This window comes from Cervus canadensis, chromosome 11 (assembly GCF_019320065.1).
Source record: "Cervus canadensis isolate Bull #8, Minnesota chromosome 11, ASM1932006v1, whole genome shotgun sequence".
Taxonomy (NCBI): Eukaryota; Metazoa; Chordata; class Mammalia; order Artiodactyla; family Cervidae; genus Cervus; species Cervus canadensis.
This window is the reverse complement of record NC_057396.1, coordinates 47,897,738-47,916,407: the sequence shown is the minus strand read 5'-3', so window position 1 is coordinate 47,916,407 and position 18,670 is coordinate 47,897,738.

Here is an 18,670-nt window from a genome sequence, read left to right as displayed (position 1 = left end):
CGCGAGGGCTTCCAGAGAACCTGTGCAGGGGGGACCTTGCTCAGAGCACTGGCCTCCCATTGCCCGTGGGGAGGAAATGTGGGTGCTCGGGGTCCTGACCCTCCAGTTCTGGCAAGGAGAGTGAAGGGGGCCTCTTGTGCTCTGTCTGTGCTTAATCTCAGCCAGAAAGAGTCAATAGAAATTCCTTAAGAACAGGCTTTTTTTGGTCTGTCATCTTGAGCTACTTCCCTTGAGCTGCCTCTTCAGACTTCTCCGGCCACATTACTCTTTTCTCTGCCCTCAACCCCATTCGGATGGCTCCTGTAGCCAGGGCCCCTAGTCTGTTCCTTTCCTGAACTGTGAGCTCCAGGAGACCAAGGACCAGTCTGTCTGCCTTCTTTCTCCTGGTCCCAGAGGCCCCAGGAGTTGCTCAATACTTATTGGAATGCTTGAATGAATGAGTGAAAATGACCAGCACCCCCTTATTCTGGTCTAGGCTTCGAGAGTGCAGGTTCTGACTCAGCTTCAGCACTGACTCTGGGAGACTAAGACCTTGATCCAAGTCCAGCCCTTTCGAGGCTTCCTTTTCTGTGAAATAGAGGTGATCACAGTCACCCGTCCACCAGTCAGTGTTGTTCTGTGTGGGGCTCTGGACAGTCAGTGTCTGGACAAGTGCACAGAAGGTCTGTTTCTGTGGCTGGGGAGCTTGCCCAGGGCCCTGGGGCCTTGGGTCCTGCTAGGCCCCACATCAGCTGACTGGGCCTGGCTGCGGTCTTGCCAGGAGCAGGAACAGGGTGGACACACAGCTCTCTGTGACTGGGCTGCCTCAGCAGTGCCCTAGGGACCTTCACCCAGGAGACACAAAGGCTCCTTGTCCAGCCTCCTCCATCTATTGTCCGAGTGGATCCATGCAGCTTCTAAGGGGCTAGGAATCCCTGGGGCCCCTCCTTGAGGAGTCCAGGCCTTGGGGGTCTCATTGTGGGGAAAGCCCCCTGGACACTGGAGACCTCAGCCAACCCTCTTCTCTCATCTCCCATCAGATGCCTACTGTAAATGCTATTTTGGCCCAGAGAAAAATTCCTTTGGTATCAGTATGAGGACCCAGGGCTCTGCCTCAGGTTCCACCTTACTGGAGGGTGGCCAGCCCGGGCTCTGCTTCTGCTCTGGTTCAACTTGCTCACTTACAGCAGAAAAACCTGCATCCCTGAGACCCGCGATGTCTGAGCTACCACAACAGGTAACTTGGGCCTGAGGCACAGACGAAAGGGATTTGCCCTCGAACCCCACAACCTGGAGCTCAGGTCCCCTTCTTGCCTCACCTCCTTTGGAGCATCTCTGAGCCTGTTTCCTCTTCTGCAAAGTGGCAGTAATGATTCCTTTCTCAATGGCCCTTCTGAGGTTCTTGTTTCAGGGTTTTGCCCATCATCCCCAGTCGCCTAGGTTTGAAGGGTTAGGATGTCCTTCTGTTGAGGGGCTGGAAGTCAAGGTCTCCTGATATCTCCCCCTGACCCTCTCCTCACTGGGCTTTGGAGATCATCAAGTCCACCAGCTTCCAAATCCCCCAGCTAAGTCTCCTCTACATAGGGTGGCCTAAGGAGCTGCCATCCCTCTTCAACCTGAGCTCCTTTGCTTTTATCTTTGTATTTACTTACATTTCCTTGTAAGAGTTTGATGAACCATTGATCCAGCCGGGAACTGAGGCCCTGTGAGTTCCATAACACGCCCTACCCAAGTCCCCATTATGAATGGGTGAAGAAAGAGCATGGAGGGAGCCTTTCTGTAACCACGCAGCCAAGGCAGGCTAATGGAGAAGGCCCAGACACGTCCTGGTCCCCATGAGGAGAGGGAACCAGGAGAGGAGGTGGGGAGCAAGGTTCCATTAGCAGTAGCAGGTTAGGATGGGGAGGGCAAACCCAACAGCACTTCTCCCCAGGCATTAGGAGGCTTCCTGCATCTCCAACTCTGAGGAGGCATTTGGCTCTCTCAAGCCTTCTCATCTTCCCTCTCTGACTGCTCTCATCTCCCCTGAGGAAGCCCGCTCTGAGGATCTGTGCTGGAGCTGGAGCCCCTGCCCTGGCTCAGGCCTTGTTGCTCAGCTGGGATGTGATACCTCCAAGCCCTCCTTCACAGGCTAGGGTGGTGACTCTGTTACCCCTCCTAGCCTTGCCTGCCTTACACCCTCTGGTGTCCCCACCACCCTCATGATAAAGCCTGGCTCTGCAGCCTGCCAGGCCAGGGCCTTCCTCCCCCTACCTCACCTCCTGCCTCTGCTCCAGCCATGCTGCTGCACTGGGCCATCTCTTGTCTCCTGCCTGGCACTTGCTGCTCCCTCTGCCTGCGATGCCCCTTGATGCTTCTCCACCCTTGGCCCTTTCTCCTGTCTCCCCACCATCACTCCTCTTAAGTCCCAGCCCAGGTGCCACACCAGGTCCCTCTGTCACACCACTTATCACAATCTGATTACTGTCTATATCTATCTCCCCCTCTTATGGGGATCTTTTTGAGGGCAGGGCTAGAGTTCATCTTGTTCACAGTTAAATGTCCAGCACCTAGCACTGTCCCTGTCACCTGGACAGCCTCCATGAATATTTGTTATGTAAGTGAATAAGAACTCTATCAATCACATTCTTGTGCTAGTCATTGTCTGAAAATATCTCATTTAATCTTCACCAGCACCTAAGAGGTAGATCATTATCACTTTACATAAAGAGAAATTGCAGTTCAGAAATCAGAAGTGAATGTCTAAATCACATAGTGAGTCTACAGTAGGTCCCCTGGCCCTGAAACTGCAAGGCAGGGAGGAAGGCTGTGTGGCATTCCCAGAGTGATGGCTGAGCCATGGTGTTGGCACCCGCACTGCGACTCCAGTTACACAGGGCTGGACTGGCTCCAGAAGGCTTGTCTTGCTTGCTGTCTGGACTGCTTCATCGGCCTGGACCATCCCCTGCCTCCCTCACCAACCGGGAACTGTGCTCCTCAGATTTCCCCAGCAGGGGCCAGGCCTCCGATGTCAAATGCAGCCTGGAAGCTCTGGCTGTTGACGTGCCAGGATGCAAGCACCCAGGGGAGGCAGCCCAGGAGGCAGGAAGCCTGGTCCAGGCCAAAGCAAGCCTCTGTTCTACCTCCCTGCCAGCAGGATAGGCTACATAATTTGAGGGATCCATGGCAAAATGAAAAATGCATGCCCCTTGTTCCAAAACTAGTAAGACTCTCAAGATGGTATAGCAGAGCATTAAATCAAGTATGGGGACCTTCAAAGCATGAGTCGCACACCTATGAAGCCAGCCCTATCCCCGGGCCTTGGTTTCTTCATCTGTCTAACAGGTGAATGATGGCCACCTGGTCAGGCAGTGGTGAGGATGAGGTGGGAGATATAAGTAGGAGGTTCAGTGAACAGAATGAGGTTGAGTAGGGGTCTGTGTGGACACCATGTGTTGTTCACCTCTCAGCACTAGGTAGCAGACTAATTCTCATCAGGAGTTCGATTCCTTACACAACTCCTTTTCATGAGCTAAAAACTAAGGTTCAGGCAAAATGACTTGGTCAGGTTCACACACAGATTCAGTACAGAAAGCCAAGATCAGATTCCTGGCCAGTCTGTCTGCAAAACGGGTGCTTTCTGTAACACAGGAGAGGGGTGGTTGGGAAGAGGGAGGGAGGGTGCTGCTCAGTACAAAGAGGGCCACTGTGCAGACACAAAGACCTGACCACAGAGGCCCCTGCGGGGGCTGGGTCCAATGAGTGGATAGAAAAGCCTCATGGTGACTGGGGAGCTGCTGGGAGCTGCCTCCCAGCCTCTCCCTGGCCCTGCATGGGGGAGGTAGCATGCAGAAACGAAGAAACAGGTCCAGGAGGAGAAAACAGACTCACAGCCAGACGCTTTACCCAGCCCCAGGCCCAGGCCCCCAGAGCTAACCACCCTGGCTCTCCCTAGCTTCTCCTGGGCAGCCTGCCAGCTTCAGGAATTCCCCACCCCCCGCCCTGCATACCACCCACCACCTCACTTCCCGGGGCATCACTGAGAGCAGGGCTTAGTTAGGTAGCTGACCATCCAACATTTCCAAGCTCACAATCCTGCTCAGAAACTTTTGGCTACTGTCTATCACCCACAGAGGAAGGAAGCATAAGCCCTGCCCCGTGACCTGCCCCGTTTACCAATCCACACTCCCCTGTCCCCATGCTCTATCAACCTTCCTCAGCCTAGTCATATGGGACATGCCACAGTTCTCCAAACCACAGTCCTTTCACACACCCCTGCATTTGCTCGTGCTCTTCCTTCTTCCTGCAGAGCTCGATCCCCATGCTCATTGCTGGCTGAAATCCTTTCTCCTTCACTGGCCAGTTCAGGGTCCCTGTACCAGGCAGCTTTCCTCAACCCCCCATAGTTGGATTTAACCTCCAGTCTGCCCCCAAGGTTGGATTCACCCATTCTCTTACAGAGCTTATCCCAGTCTGGCTTGAGCTGTAGTTTGGATCTTCAAAGCCTGCCTGGAGGGGAAGACATTTGAGCTGGGCCTTAAAGGGCAGGTGGACTTGACTGGTGGACAGCAATGGTAAGCAATGAATAAGAGCTCTCAGAACCAGCGTTCTCTCAAACATTTTATATAAATATAAATATTTATATTCATTTTATATAAATCAATCCGAACCACTCTTTTGGTTTGGATAGCAAGGGGTCCATAGTTCAGAATGTGCTTGGTTGCTCAGTTGTGTCCGACTCTTTGCGACCCCATAGATTAGAGCCCACCAGGCTCCTCTGTCCATGGGCATTCTCTAGGCAAGAACACTGGAGTGGGTTGCCATTTCCTTCTCCAGTAGTTCAGAATGGCAGGAGATGAATGTGGCGTCCCATATCAAAGCGTAAGATAAATTGCAACCATCAAGTCATGACAGGTTTTATACGACATACTACAGACTGTTTGCTCATTTAAAATGCACCTGAATGTATTTCTCAGTACTATGGTTTACAAACTAATTCTGCTTTTATCTTTATTGTTTTCTTCCCTTTAACTACCTTGGGATAGCTTTTCTGTTCTTTTTCTACAAGCTTACTCAAGTGAATGCCTGTTTTGTTTATTATCATTCTTTTTAAATAACAGAAACATATAAAGCTATGTTTTCCCACTGAATTGGGAAAATGCAGTTTTGCTGTACATTGTACATTTTGATATGTAAAGTTGCCTTTATCATTGTTTTAAAATAGTTGGTAATTGAATTTTTTATTTTCTCTTTGACCCAATAAGAGTCTTTTAGGAGAATATTTAGACTTAGGAGTTGTTTCTTTTAGTTATTTATTTTTGGCTGTTCTGGGTATTCATTGCTACAGGGACTTTTCTCTAGTTTCAGTGAGCGAGGGCTACTCTATAGTTGAGGATTGTTGAGGAGCAGTGGCTCTAGGGCTCTTGGGCTTCAATAGTTAAGGCGCTTGGGCTCAATAGTTGTGGTTCCTGGGCCCTAGAGCACAGGCTCAGTAATTGTGGCCCACAGACTTAGTTGCTCCATGGTATGTGGGATCTTCCCAGGCCAGGGATCGAAGCCGTGTCTCCTGTGTTGGCAGATGGATTCTTTACCACTGAGCCACCAGGGAAGTCCATATGTCACTTTTCATAGGATCCATGTTTTGAGATGTTATTAGTTGTATTATACACATACATACACATGTATTTTAAAATAACGTATATCTGTATTTATTTTTAGCCTATGTAATGTTTGTAACAGGCTTCCCAGGTGGCTCCGGTGGGAAAGAATCAAACACAGGAGCCTAGTGGGTTATAGCCTATGGCGTTGCAAAGAATCAGACAGTTGCTTGCTCAGAAGCAACTAAGCAAGCATGAACTTAAGTATGAAACCATCTTTTCCTAACAAAAGAACCATTTAAGATCTATTTGCATTTCTGATTTTATTACAGACTGCTAATGATATATCCCAATACTTTATTTATATTAACCTTTCCTTCTATTTGTGCTTCATCTATTTTGATGCCGATTCAGTATATAAAAGTCTTCCTCATTTTGGATTGTATTTTTTTAATGAAAAAAAGTGTTGACTTAAAAAATACACAATGTGAGAGTTGTGAGTTAAGTTTTATTTGGGGCAAAGTGAGGACTGCGGTCCTGGGGATAGCACTTCAGACAGCTCTGAGAAACTCCAAAGAGGCAGGGGGGAATGTCTGTACATCTGTGATTTTGGTGAAAAGGGAATACATGCAGTCAAGCACATATTTTTCCAGAAGCTTTATGCTAGTCTTGTGAAGCTTTATGCTAGTCACAAGGAACAGGTGTCACCATGAAGGATTTAAGTGCTTATCTAGATATGAAGGTGGTGCTAGTGGTTAAGAACCTGTCTGCCAATGTAGGAGACACAGGAGACGCAGGTTCTATTCCTGGGGCATGGCAACCCACTCCAGTAATCTTACCTGGAGAATCCCATGGACAGAGGAGCCTGGCAGGCTACAGTCCATAAGGTCGCACAGTCGGACACGACTGAAGCGATTTAGCACGCACACACAAATATGAAGAGCTATGAGAATTGGGCTCATAAAATCGGCTCAGATATCTAACTATCTGAAGACCTGTCCTGCCAGTTTTACACAGAGAACAGAATGTCTCATTTCTACTCATCACCCTGAATGCCTTTCAGGGGGGTGTTGAAAATCAGCAGCTGCAGCAGCAAGTGATTTAATCCTTGTAGAGTTAAATGGCAAGTGCCCAAGGCAAGTGAAAATTGGTAGTTGACAAAAGTATCCCCCTTTTAGCCCATGTAATACTTTTAGCCTCACTTTTTATTAGTTTTTATATCACTATTACTATTCCCTACTTTGCATTTACCTAACATAGCATCGTCTGTGGTTTTTAATGTAAATTTTCTTCATTGCTTAACTTTCTACTTCAAATTTTGAATGAGTAATGTATTTACATGTTTAGACAATTAGTAATACAAGAAAAAAAGATATTCAGAGAAAAATCTCCCTCCATTCTCCATTATTCATCTATCCAGGTCCCCACTCCTCCCTTCACCCCAAGCCGGAAAGTGGTTTTATTATTTTTGTGTGTATCCTTGAGTTCCCGGCAAATACAAATATTTCTGCTTATTTTCCTTTTTAAAAAAAACACAAACAAAACATGTATACACATAATCTTGCGTGTCAACACTCAGTTGTAGCTTGGGGATTTTTCTTAATTAGCACATTGCCAGTTTCCTCATTCTTTCTAGGGGCTACAGAATAGCCCATTATATCAAGGTACCAGAATGTACTTATCAATCCGCTGTTGGTAGACATTTGGATTGTTTCCAATTTTTGCTGGTGCAAGCACTGCTGCAATGAATAACTGTGTACATATTTTTTGTCCATGTAGGAAAATTTCACAGAAATACTATTACTAAATCAACGGGGCTGTGTGTTTGTAAGTTTGATAACTACTGCCATGTTGCCTGCCATTGGGATTGTCCCGATTTACCCTCCCATCAGCAGTGTATGAGAGCCCTTATTCCTTCATGGTCTCACCAACACTGTGAGAGCAAACTTTGAGTTTTGCCAATCTGATAGGTGAAAAATCGTATCTCCAGGAGCTCGAATTTGCATTTCTATTATTTTGAGCACGTCTTTTCATAACAAAAGAGCCATTTAAGATCTATTTGCATTTCTTTTTCTATTACATCCTTTAGCCAATTTTCTCTTAAGATTGTTGGGCTTATTAATTCTGTCAACTGAAAAATATAGTCACAACGTGAAAGTAGAGAGTTATTTTATTTATGGGAATGTTTAGGACTCTGAGCCCGGGAAACAGCATCTCAGTAGTTCTGAGAAAACTGCTCCAAGGAAGCAGAAGGGGGAGTCAGGTTATGCAGAAGTTTGCAACAAAGGGCAGTCAGAACATATGAGATATCAAGTTAAGGAATTCAGCGTTCTGTGTATGGGAAGATGCAAGCCTCTGGGCTCACTGAATTCATTTCTTTCATATGCACCTCAGCTCTGCTGTTGTCACTCAGTCACGTCTCACTCTTTGCGACCCCGTGGACTACAGCACACCAGGCTTCCCTGTCCTTCACTGTCTCTCGGGGTTGGCTCAAACTCATGTCCATTCAGTCGATGATGCCATCCAATTATCTCATCCTTAGTTGCTCCTTCTCTTCCTGCCCTCAATCTTTCCCAGCATCAGGATCTTTTCTAATGAGTCAGGTCTTCGCATTAGGTGGCTTCAGTATCAGACCTTCCAATGAATGTTCAGGTTGATCTCCCTTAGGATGGACTGGTTTGATCTCCTTGCAGTCCAAGGGACTCCCAAGAGTCTTCTCCAGCACCACAGTTCAAAAGCATCAATTCTTCGGCACTCAGCCTTCTTTATGGTCCAACTCTCATATTTGTACACGACCATTCAGCTATCTGGGGCCAAATCCTGTTTCCTAGTTCACCTTAAGGGGTGGCATCTGGCTGCTTCTTGCATTTCCCCAGCTCCTCAGCAATCACTATGGGGGGTGGCAGCATCTGCTGGATCACAGTTCTGGGAGGCCTCATTTACATTTGGAGGCCAGAAATTGCTGATGACTGTGACTTTTCTTATTTATTGATATGGCAGGAGATATTTTCATTTCACAGTTCCTATTAGCTTTTTGTACTTTAGGAAGATTGTCTATCTCTCTGCTATCTGAATTAAAAATAATTTTTTCCAATTTATCATTTGTCTTTTGAATTTACTTAGGATTTTCTGTTTTTACTTTCCCGTGGTTGAATTGATCAATTTTTTTCTTGTATGACTTTTGAGTCTTTTTTTTTTTTCTTTTGAGTTTTAATTAGAAAACACTTTCCTGTCATGGTCCAAGCATGGGTTGGAAAAGAATTTCCAGACATGAGACAGAATGAGAGGGAAATAAAGGTTATTAGCATGGGAGACACTGTTAGAACAGCGGGCCAGCTCAAGGGTGAACTGACCTTTGAACAGGGGTCCTTAGTCCACTTTTTTACCCATGGTACAAGGAGTGGGATAGGGGTATTGGGGGCCTTTGCTGATTGGATGAGGCACGTAGGCTGGGTGGGGGAAGAGTGAGGCAAGTACCTTTTCCCTGTGGGGTAGGAGGGGAGACAAGTTATACTGCTCAGGAGGACCTGAAATCCATTAATAGTTACAACATGGGGAGAGAAGGACGACAAGGGTCTGGTTTTTCCATTCCTGCATTCCAAGACCCTCCTTGGTTTTATCTGCTCTTTAGTCCTTAGGTCACTACATTTCCTACTCCAAGATCATTTCCCCATGTTTTCTTTTAATACTCATATCTTATTTTTCACATGTACATCTTTACTACACCTGGACCTTCTGTGTATTTGATATATTTCTTATAAGCAGAATATAGTCTAGCTGAATTTTATTTTTGAACTTGAGTCTGTGACAATCTTTGCCGAGCATGGAGTAATTTATTTATATCTATTTCATAACTGATGTAGTCTCACTTTACTTCTTTATATTTGTGTTTCCTTTACTGCTTTGTTTTTTGTTCTTTGCTGTACACTCTAGGTTTTTCTTGTTTTTATCTGTTGTAATGATTTAGAAAATGGAGCTCCAGTTTGTAATTTTATAAGCTTTTGGACTGTTGAGCACATATGTTTAAACTCATATGTATCCAGCTGCTGCTGCTGCTAAATCACTTCAGTTGTGTCCGACTCTGTGCGACCCCATAGACAGCCGCCCACCAGGCTCCCCCGTCCCTGGGATTCTTCAGGCAAGAACACTGGAGTGGGTTGCTATTTCCTTCTCTAATGCATGAAAGTGAAAAGTGAAAGTGAAGTTGCTCAGTCATGTCTGACTCTTAGTGACCCCATGGGCTGCAGCCTACCAGGGTCCTCCGTCCATGGGATTTTCCAGGCTACTAAAGTCAATTTCGAGTTCGATCCCTGAGTTGGGAAGATAGCACTTGTTGATTATGTGCTAGACACTGTGCTGGCTGATTTGCAAGGGTCTCTACTTTTTTTTTTGGCCACACTGCAAAATGTGGGATCTTGGTTCCCTGACCAGGGATCAAACCTGTGTCCTCTGCATTGCAAACCTGGAGTTTTAACCACTGGACCACTAGGGAAGTCCCAGTGGGCCTCCACTATTCTCTGCATTTTACAGACAAGGAAACAAAAGTTAAGCGTGCTCAAGCAGCCTGCCCAATTTTTTTTTAAAAGGTTGTCACATGCTTGTCACATGTCCGGTACTACTAGGGGATAAAAAGTATAACAGGGTCTTCTTACAAAGCTTGCATTCTGCTTAAAGAGATAAAATTAACCCACTTAACACAATGGGAAGATACTCTAGGACTAAAAAGTAAGGAATGAAAAGTTTAGTAAGAGTTAAAGGTCTTTGTTATGACCTGGAGTTTGGTGTTAGCCTGCTCAATTTTTGATGATCTCCTCTGGATGGTGCAAAATTTAGTAGGCTTCAGGCCATCAGGGCCACCCCTGGAGCTAGAGTGGAAGATATCTCACTTAAAACAATATGGTTGAAAAGGAGGGAGGAGTGAATTCTTCAAATCCCCCAAAGATTTAAAATTCCCACAGTATATTTCATAAGGGCCTCACAATCCTGTGGTATCAAACTCTTGGATTTATACCAGCCTGATAAATGAAAAAAATCATGTTTCCTGTAGTTTCGGTTTGCATTTCTCTTATGAGAAAAATAAGCATCCTTTGATGTTTTCAAGGCATTTGCATTTTCATTTCTATAAACTGTTCACATTCTTTGCCCACTTGGGAGGCACCAAGCAAATAACTACTGTATCAGAGCTTCCTGGGCTGTGTTTGTTTTGAGAATACCAAGCAGATGACTTTCAGAGGTTTATTCTGTTTCTTACAGAAAATCATAAGTTTTCTTTATCTGAATCTTCAGAACAATTTTCTTCCTCCCGTGTAGGACCTTTTCACAGGCCTCGTGTCAACTGTTTTTGTTCACTCTTGCTCCACCAGGCAGAGAAAATGCCAGGCCAGGCATTGCCTCCTGCCCCTTTCAGCTTGATGTTGCATTGCTCAGTAATGGTGGCTGTCTCAATCCCACTATGAAACAGACATTGTAGACACAAAAATAGAGAAACTGATGGAGTTTATTAGGGAATTATCACCGCTGTCATCAACAATAGCTGGAACTTAAATATCACTATATTTATATCTACATCTAGATATATATTATATATTACATATACCATAGTGAGTGAAAGTTGCTCAGTCATGTCCAACTCTTTGTGACCCCATGGACTATACAGTCCATGGAATTCTCCAGGCCAGAATACTGGAGTGGGTAGCTGTTTCCTTCTCTGGGGATCTTCCCAACCCAGGGATCGAACCCAGGTCTCCCTCATTGCAGATGGATTCTTTACCAGCTCACCCACCAGGGAAGCCCATACCACATATAGTATAATATATATTATAGTACAATATATATTTATTTATATATGTGTGTATACATATATGCTAAATATATATATACACTAAATTTACACACACACACACTGATAAATTTAGTTCTCACAACAACCAAGATTGACATTATTACTATTCCCATTTTACAGATGACAAAGGTGGGCACAGAGAGGTTGGGTTACATGCCCAAGCTCACACAGCTAGTAACTGATGGAGCCATACTCTACCATGACTTTCTGGCCCTGGAATCCATGCTATCAATCACCCTGACTGGCTTAGAAGATAATCCTGTGTGGTTGGGGGTTATAGCCAAAGGTCCTTCTAGTCAGTGCTGCCCCTGGGTCCCTGAGAGAAGAGTAGGTAGTGGGAATTAGTCTGTTTATTTACTTAGAAAAAAGAACTATTGGGTCTTCATTCATTAATTTGTCAAAATCCTATCATTCATTCATTCAACAAGTATGTATTAAATGTCTCTTACATGCCAAGCCTTGTGCTAAGTGTGAGACACCAAGATAAATTCTAGACATGGTGCTTGTCCTTAAGGAGCTTTCAGCAAAGGGAAGGGGAAGCACATGGTCAGTTAATGGCACAGTATGACACATGCTATTCTGTTTTAGAGGGAGAAGCCAGTGATGTGTCACCCAAGAATGTGTTTCTCAATCTGTTCCTGTCTACCATCTAGTCAGTGCAATTCCTCCCTCACACTTTGCGTGTGATCTTCTCTTTATATAGTATCACAGCAAGTTTTTGCATTTTTGCTTATCTTCCTGATCACCTCGGAGGGAGTAGACAGTGGAATGATCAGTCATATACCCTAATTTTTTCATACCCTTTTTTTTTTTCCATCCAAGAAATGTAGCCTTGTTCCTATGAGTGATGGGGGGCCAGGAAGGTTCTGAGGAGGAAGACGGGAACTTTAGAATAAGAACTCTGGCTGTAGTGTGGGAAATAAGTAGAATGGGGGAGTTGAAGCTGGCAGTGCAATGAGAAGACTGCTCAATAGTTCAGGTGGAAAATGAGATCTGAACAAAAGTTGTGGCTGGGGAAAGGGAAAACGGTATGGATTGAAGGAATATTAAAGGAATGAAATTAAAGGGATTTACTAATTCAGTCAATAATGTTTAATGAGCAACTACTAAGTGCAGGCACTTTGCCAGGTGCCAGGAATACACCAGAAAACAAGTCCCTGCTGTCATTCAGTCTAGAAGGAAGAGATAGATAATTGGAGTTTTTACAACATGTGACAGGGCGACTACAGGACACTACAGAAAAACAGAAGAGGGGGACATGAAGGGAATGAGGGAGGAGTCCAAACTGATGCCTGGACTTCCGCTTTGGGTGCAGGAGTAGATGGTGGCATCATTATCTGAGCCAGGGGACCCAGGAGGGCAGAACCCTGTAAATGTCTCTCTGAGTCCCCCAAGCCCAGGACAGGCGAAAATAGGGGAGGTGGTGAGCAAATGACCAGTGAATGAATAAATAAATGAATGTGGGCTTGTGGATACTTCCCAGCTCCCAGCCTGACCCTGGAAGAGGAAGAGGAGGAGGAGTACAGAAAGAAACTTGAAGTTTCAAGAAGCCCAGTGGTTACTCAATGCCCACAAACCACTAACTCTTTTCAGTTTCCCAACAGGCCATATGTGGCAGCTGTGACTCCCCTGATGTCTATCAACCAGAGCCGGGCTGCCTTGACTCAGTGTACTTGGGGCCTGGGCAACAGGCAGACTCCGCATACCCCTTAGTTATTTTGAGGCCACCAGCCTGGGCCCCACAGGTTGTTTAGAGGAAATGAGGGAGGAGAGAACCAACCTTGCAACGTCCTTGGATACATGTCAGCAGAGTTAGAGGCCCTTCCTCTGTCTCCCACATCCCCTGTGTGCCCTCTGTCTCAGCATCAAGCTCCCAACTCTGGGTCTGTCTGCCTCCATTGAAGGGCAGGGATTGGCTGATCACTATCTGTATCCCCAGCACCCAGCCCAGGCACCCCGTTCTCCCTAGCATGTGATAGAACATGTTTCATGAGTTAGTTCAGAGAGCTATTCCTTGATCTCCAGGAGTTAGTCTCCTTGACCCTCAGGAGAAGTCCCACCAACAGCCACACAAACACCAGTCCCATTCTTGGCGTGTGGCACGGTTGTGTCCCTGAGTGGGTAGGCTGAGGCTCTGAAAGCATCTGGCCAGGTAGGAGAAGGTACCACCTACGACCGCATCACTCTCTCCCTGACCCTATCAATATCTGAGAGTCTTAGAATTGTGGAATCTTAGAATCTGAAGGACAGAAAGGCCCTCTGTGGTCATGACCTCCAACTACCCTTTTGTGAAATCCCAACTGTCCTGTCCAGACTCTGATCACAGTGCCCTTGGCAACAGGAACTCACCCCAACCTAGGACCTGAGACCTGCCATTTGTGATTTCTTTGAGGGTCTCCTCTCTGTCTTTAAGGCCACACAGACCCCACCTGCCGGCAGGGCCCAGAACAACACACCAGAGCCAGGGCTGGAGATGGGAGTGGGGTCTCTGCAACACTTATCTCCAGCTCTCTGCTACCCATGAGAGATGAAGAAGTGAGCAGGAGTTCCTTTCTCCAAGGCCACAGTTAAAGTGTCATTACATGCAGTAACCAAATCATCAATAGGGCTGCATCAAGACCAAGAAGGACAAGAGAGAGGCCACTCTACTAAGCAGAAAGCTGAAGTGTTGTAGGCTATTTTGAGGTTGTGTGCAATAGTGGTTAAAAACACCTCTGTTATGTATGAGCTGTATAACCTGGTGCTTAATCTTTCTGACCTTAGTTTTCCTGTAGATAAAATGGAACACTGACCTGGTGGGTTTGCTGTGTGGATTAAACAAATGTACGCAAAGAATTAGCCCAGTCTAGCATTAAGGAGGCACTCAGTGAATTCAAGCTCTCTCACGGCAATGTCTGGGGACCACGTGAGCTGCACACACTGCCTCACACACACAACACCCCTGGCTCCCCAGGACTCAGAGTCTGTTCAGGCTGATGGCTGACTGCAGTGCCACTGGGGAAAGAGAGGCCTGCTTCATCCTGGCCATTGCCCAGTGCTGTTGTTTGTGCCGGTTTTGGGGTCTCCCTGCCCCTCAGGTCTTTTCTACCTGCGTGTGGGATTAGGCTCTCCTTCCTGTTCTTGAGTCTCTTATTTCTATGGCTCTTCAAACAAAACATCATGTGTTTATTGAAGTTTTCCAAGTGCCTGGATGGTACTGTATGCCAGCCTAGGAACTGTGCCCTGTATGACAGAAAGTGAAGAACTAAAGAGCCTCTTGATGAAAGTGAAAGACGAGAGTGAAAAAGTTGGCTTAAAACTCAACATTCAGAAAACTAAGATCATGGCATCCGGTCCCATCACTTCATGGCAAATAGATGGGGAAACAGTGGAAACAGTGGCTGACTTTATTTTTCTGGGCTCCAAAATCACTGCAGATGGTGGCTGCAGCCATGAAATTAAAAGACGCTTACTCCTTGGAAGGAAAGTTATGACCAACCTAGACAGCATATTAAAAAAGCAGAGACATTACTTTGTCAACAAAGATACATCTAGTCAAGGCTATGGTTTTTCCAGTGGTCATGTATGGATGTGAGAGTTGGACTATAAAGAAAGCTGAGTGCAGAAGAATGGATGCTTTTGAACTGTGGGTGTTGGAGAAGACTCTTGAGAGTCCCTTGGACTGCAAGGAGATCCAACCAGTCCATCCTAAAGGAGATCAGTCCTGGGTGTTCATTGGAAGGACTGATGTTGAAGCTGAAATTCCAATACTTTGGCTACCTGATGCGAAGAGCTGACTCATTTGAAAAGACCCTGATGCCAGGAAAGATTGAAGGCAGGAGGAAAAGGGGACAACAGAGGATGAGATGGTTGGATGGCATCACAGACTCAATAGACATGGGTTTGGGTGGACTCCAGGAGTTGGTGATGGACAGGGAGGCCTGGCATGCTGTGGTTCATGGGGTCGCAACAAGTTGGACATGACCAAGTGACTGAACTGAACACGTAACTTGTATCAGAGTTTTCTATGCATTGCAACCTAGTCATAATGTATGTATAATTGTATTCTTTGCTTTTTAAAAAAATTCATCATAATGGCAAAAAATATTTTCCTGCATAAAATATATTTTCCTGGAATTTTACTATCTAGTCAGTTTGGTGTTTTGTTTTGTTCCTGTACTGCATGGTTTGTGGGATCTTAGTTCCCCAACCAGGGATCGAACCCATGCCCTTAGCAGTGAGAGCACGCAGTCCTAAACTTTGGACTGCCAGGAGCTCCATACAACCTCCCTACAAATCCCTGCAGCCAGTAGAATTCTACCCTGTTGATTTCAGCTCACCATTTTAACAAAATTCCTTAACTTGTGCTGAGATTTAGCTGCCTCTTCCCAGGATAGAATGGTGCTGGTTGTCAGCCTGGAGGAAAAGAAAGATGAGGAGGAGAGGAAGGGATTGGGAGTAGAGGTGAGGAGATGAAATCAGCCCCTCTGGAGGTTCATTCTTCTTGCCCCTCTCTCCCCCTCAGGCTATATCTGTTTCTAAGTATTGAAACCACACCCCCCACCGCCCCACCCCCGGCCCCCGAGTCATTTGGGCATACCTGATGTCCTTCTGAATCTTTCCCCTGTTCATTCCGTATATCCTTCCCTGAAAGGAAGGGAACTCACTTTCTGGTGGGTAAAAAGCCTCCTTTTTCTGGGCCCCAGTCCTGCAGACCCTGGGCAAAAAAAGACCCCACCCCAGCCTCCCTGCCCTCTCGTCACGTGACCTGGTTTCCAGGCCTCTGTGGTGGTCACCTTCTCCTGACCCGGAGCACACTCCAGCATGTCCGAGAGGCCCCAGAGCTCCAGGTGGGTCTGGCTGGTGTGCAGAGTAGGGCAGTCATCTCTCTCTGAATGCTATATCTCTCTCTCTCTTTTTGTCTGTTTTTGGGCTTTGCCATGTGGCATGTGGGATCTTAGTTCCCTGATCAGGGCTGAACCCACACTCTGTGCACTGGAAGTGTGGCGTCTTAACCACTCTACTGCTAGAGAATTCTCACTGTATTAATGCCATCTTCATTTGCTCATTTGGTAGCTGTTGCCTTGGCTCACGTAGAGTTGTGGTCAGCTCAGACTCTGAGCTCATTTTTGCATTATTGTTGGTAAACCAGTTTACCCACATCCTAGTCCTGGATAATCATTTGAAGAAACCAAAAAAAGACTTGATACTTTGCTCTCTTAAGATACTTGAATTGTGATTTTTTTTATCTCTTCCTCTTGGCTTCTTGTAAGTGAATCTGATACATGTGTGCTATCTTTATCAAAACCTATTGATAAGATGATAACCTGAACTGGGCCCAAGACAGAAAACCCCTTTCCCATAGGCCCTGGTCCATAACCAGAGCTGCTACATAAGTTTGACCAGCTTCCTGAAAACTTGTGAAGATATATCACCTTCTTTAAAAGTCCAATCATGCATAGCTATACACAAAAGAACTGAAAACAGGTACAAAAACGAATACATGAGTGTTCGTAGTGGCACTATTCACAATAACCAAAAGGTGGAAACAACCCAGATGTCTAGCGATGGATGAATGGATCAACAAAATGTGGTGTATACATACGATGGAATATTCATCAGCCATAAAAGGAATGAAGTTATGAAGCATTCTGTAGTACAAATGAACCTTGAAAACATTATTCTGTGTGGAGGAACTCAAACCCAAAAGGTCACATATTATATGATTCCATTTATATGAAATAACCAGCATCGATGAGGAGGGAAGGAAACAGGAGTGACTGTTTAGTGGCTCTGGGGTTTTCTTTTGGGGTGATGAAAACATTTTGGAACTAGAATGGGGGGGATGTTGTACAACACTGTGAATATATAAAGGCCACTGAATTACGCAATTTAAAGTGGTTAATTTTATGTTAAGTGAATTTCACCACAGTCTAAAAAATGCATCTGCAAACAAAGCATCTGCAAAAGAAAAAATCCAATGCATTCAGCAGACAGCCTTGTGCCAAGTATTGGGGCAACTGAGATGGATGAGACCTGCTCTCTGTTAAAGCTGGTAACTGAGCTTTTTGGTCTTTGATGCTAGCAGGTTGCTACCCCTCTGAGATTCACCTCCCTCTCTATGGGTTCTCTCATTGATTACTACTACCACCACCACGCAGACTTCCAGGGGTGCTGCCCCCCTATCCTGTCTTAGTGAACTGGGTTGGTACAACACAAAATGCATCCTCTGAGTGACTTTGCAGTGGGAAACCTGACAAACATAACCTTTGCCATGTGATAAAGGTTAATAACCGCAGTAATGAGTCATGTTGATCGAATGTACCCTTGATCTGATGTGATGAGAACAGCACTTTGTCTGTGAGGTCTTGCTCCAAAGAACTCTGAACTCCAGTTTAATCAGTTTAATCACTCCAGTTTAAACATCAGGAAAACTCAAAATGAGAGACAGTCTACAAAATTCTTGACCAATACACCTCAAAATTGTCAAGATCATAAAAAACAAGTAACGTCTAAGCAACTGTCCAGACCAGAAGGAGTGTTAGGGAGGCATGATAACTAAATGTGAGGAAGTATCCTGAGACAGAAAAAGGATGTTAGGTAAAAGCTAAGGAAATTCTAATAAAGTAGGGGCTCTGGTTAGTTAATAATGTACCAGTATTTGTTCATTAGTTGTGACAAATATAAGAGAGTCCAATAGAGGAAATCAGGTAGGGGTATATGAGAATCCTCTGAACAATCTTTGCAACTTTTCTGTAAATATAAAACTGTTCTTGGGACTTCCTTGGTTGTCCAGTGGTTAAGACTCCATGCTTCCACTTCAAGGGGCACAGGTTCGATCTCTGGTCAGGGAACAAAGATTCTACATGCCATGCCATGCAGAAAAATAAAATTCTTTTAAAAACTTTATTTTAAAAGATTGTCTTAAAAATGTATGCTTTAAAAATCTTTACAAGGGCTATAACAAGGTTGTTCAGATAGAAATGGCAATGAAGAAATGAACAGAGTGGAGTGTGACCTACTCGTTTGGTGTAACAGATGTTCTCAAGTGTGAATTGACCCCAGGAAGAAAAATAAGGGCTTACCCTACTTTCCAAGTCCCTCACCAGCCTCTTCCTAACTTGGAAGTCCCCTTGTAGACACCAATACCTTTAAATACCTAGACTAACAAACATCTCTTCGTAAACGTCACACTGCACTTGAAAATATGTGGGTTATTTTCAAATATCTTTTGATATTGATTTCTTTTTTTATATGAAACTTTTAGTATTTTATTCATTTTCATAGTTTTACA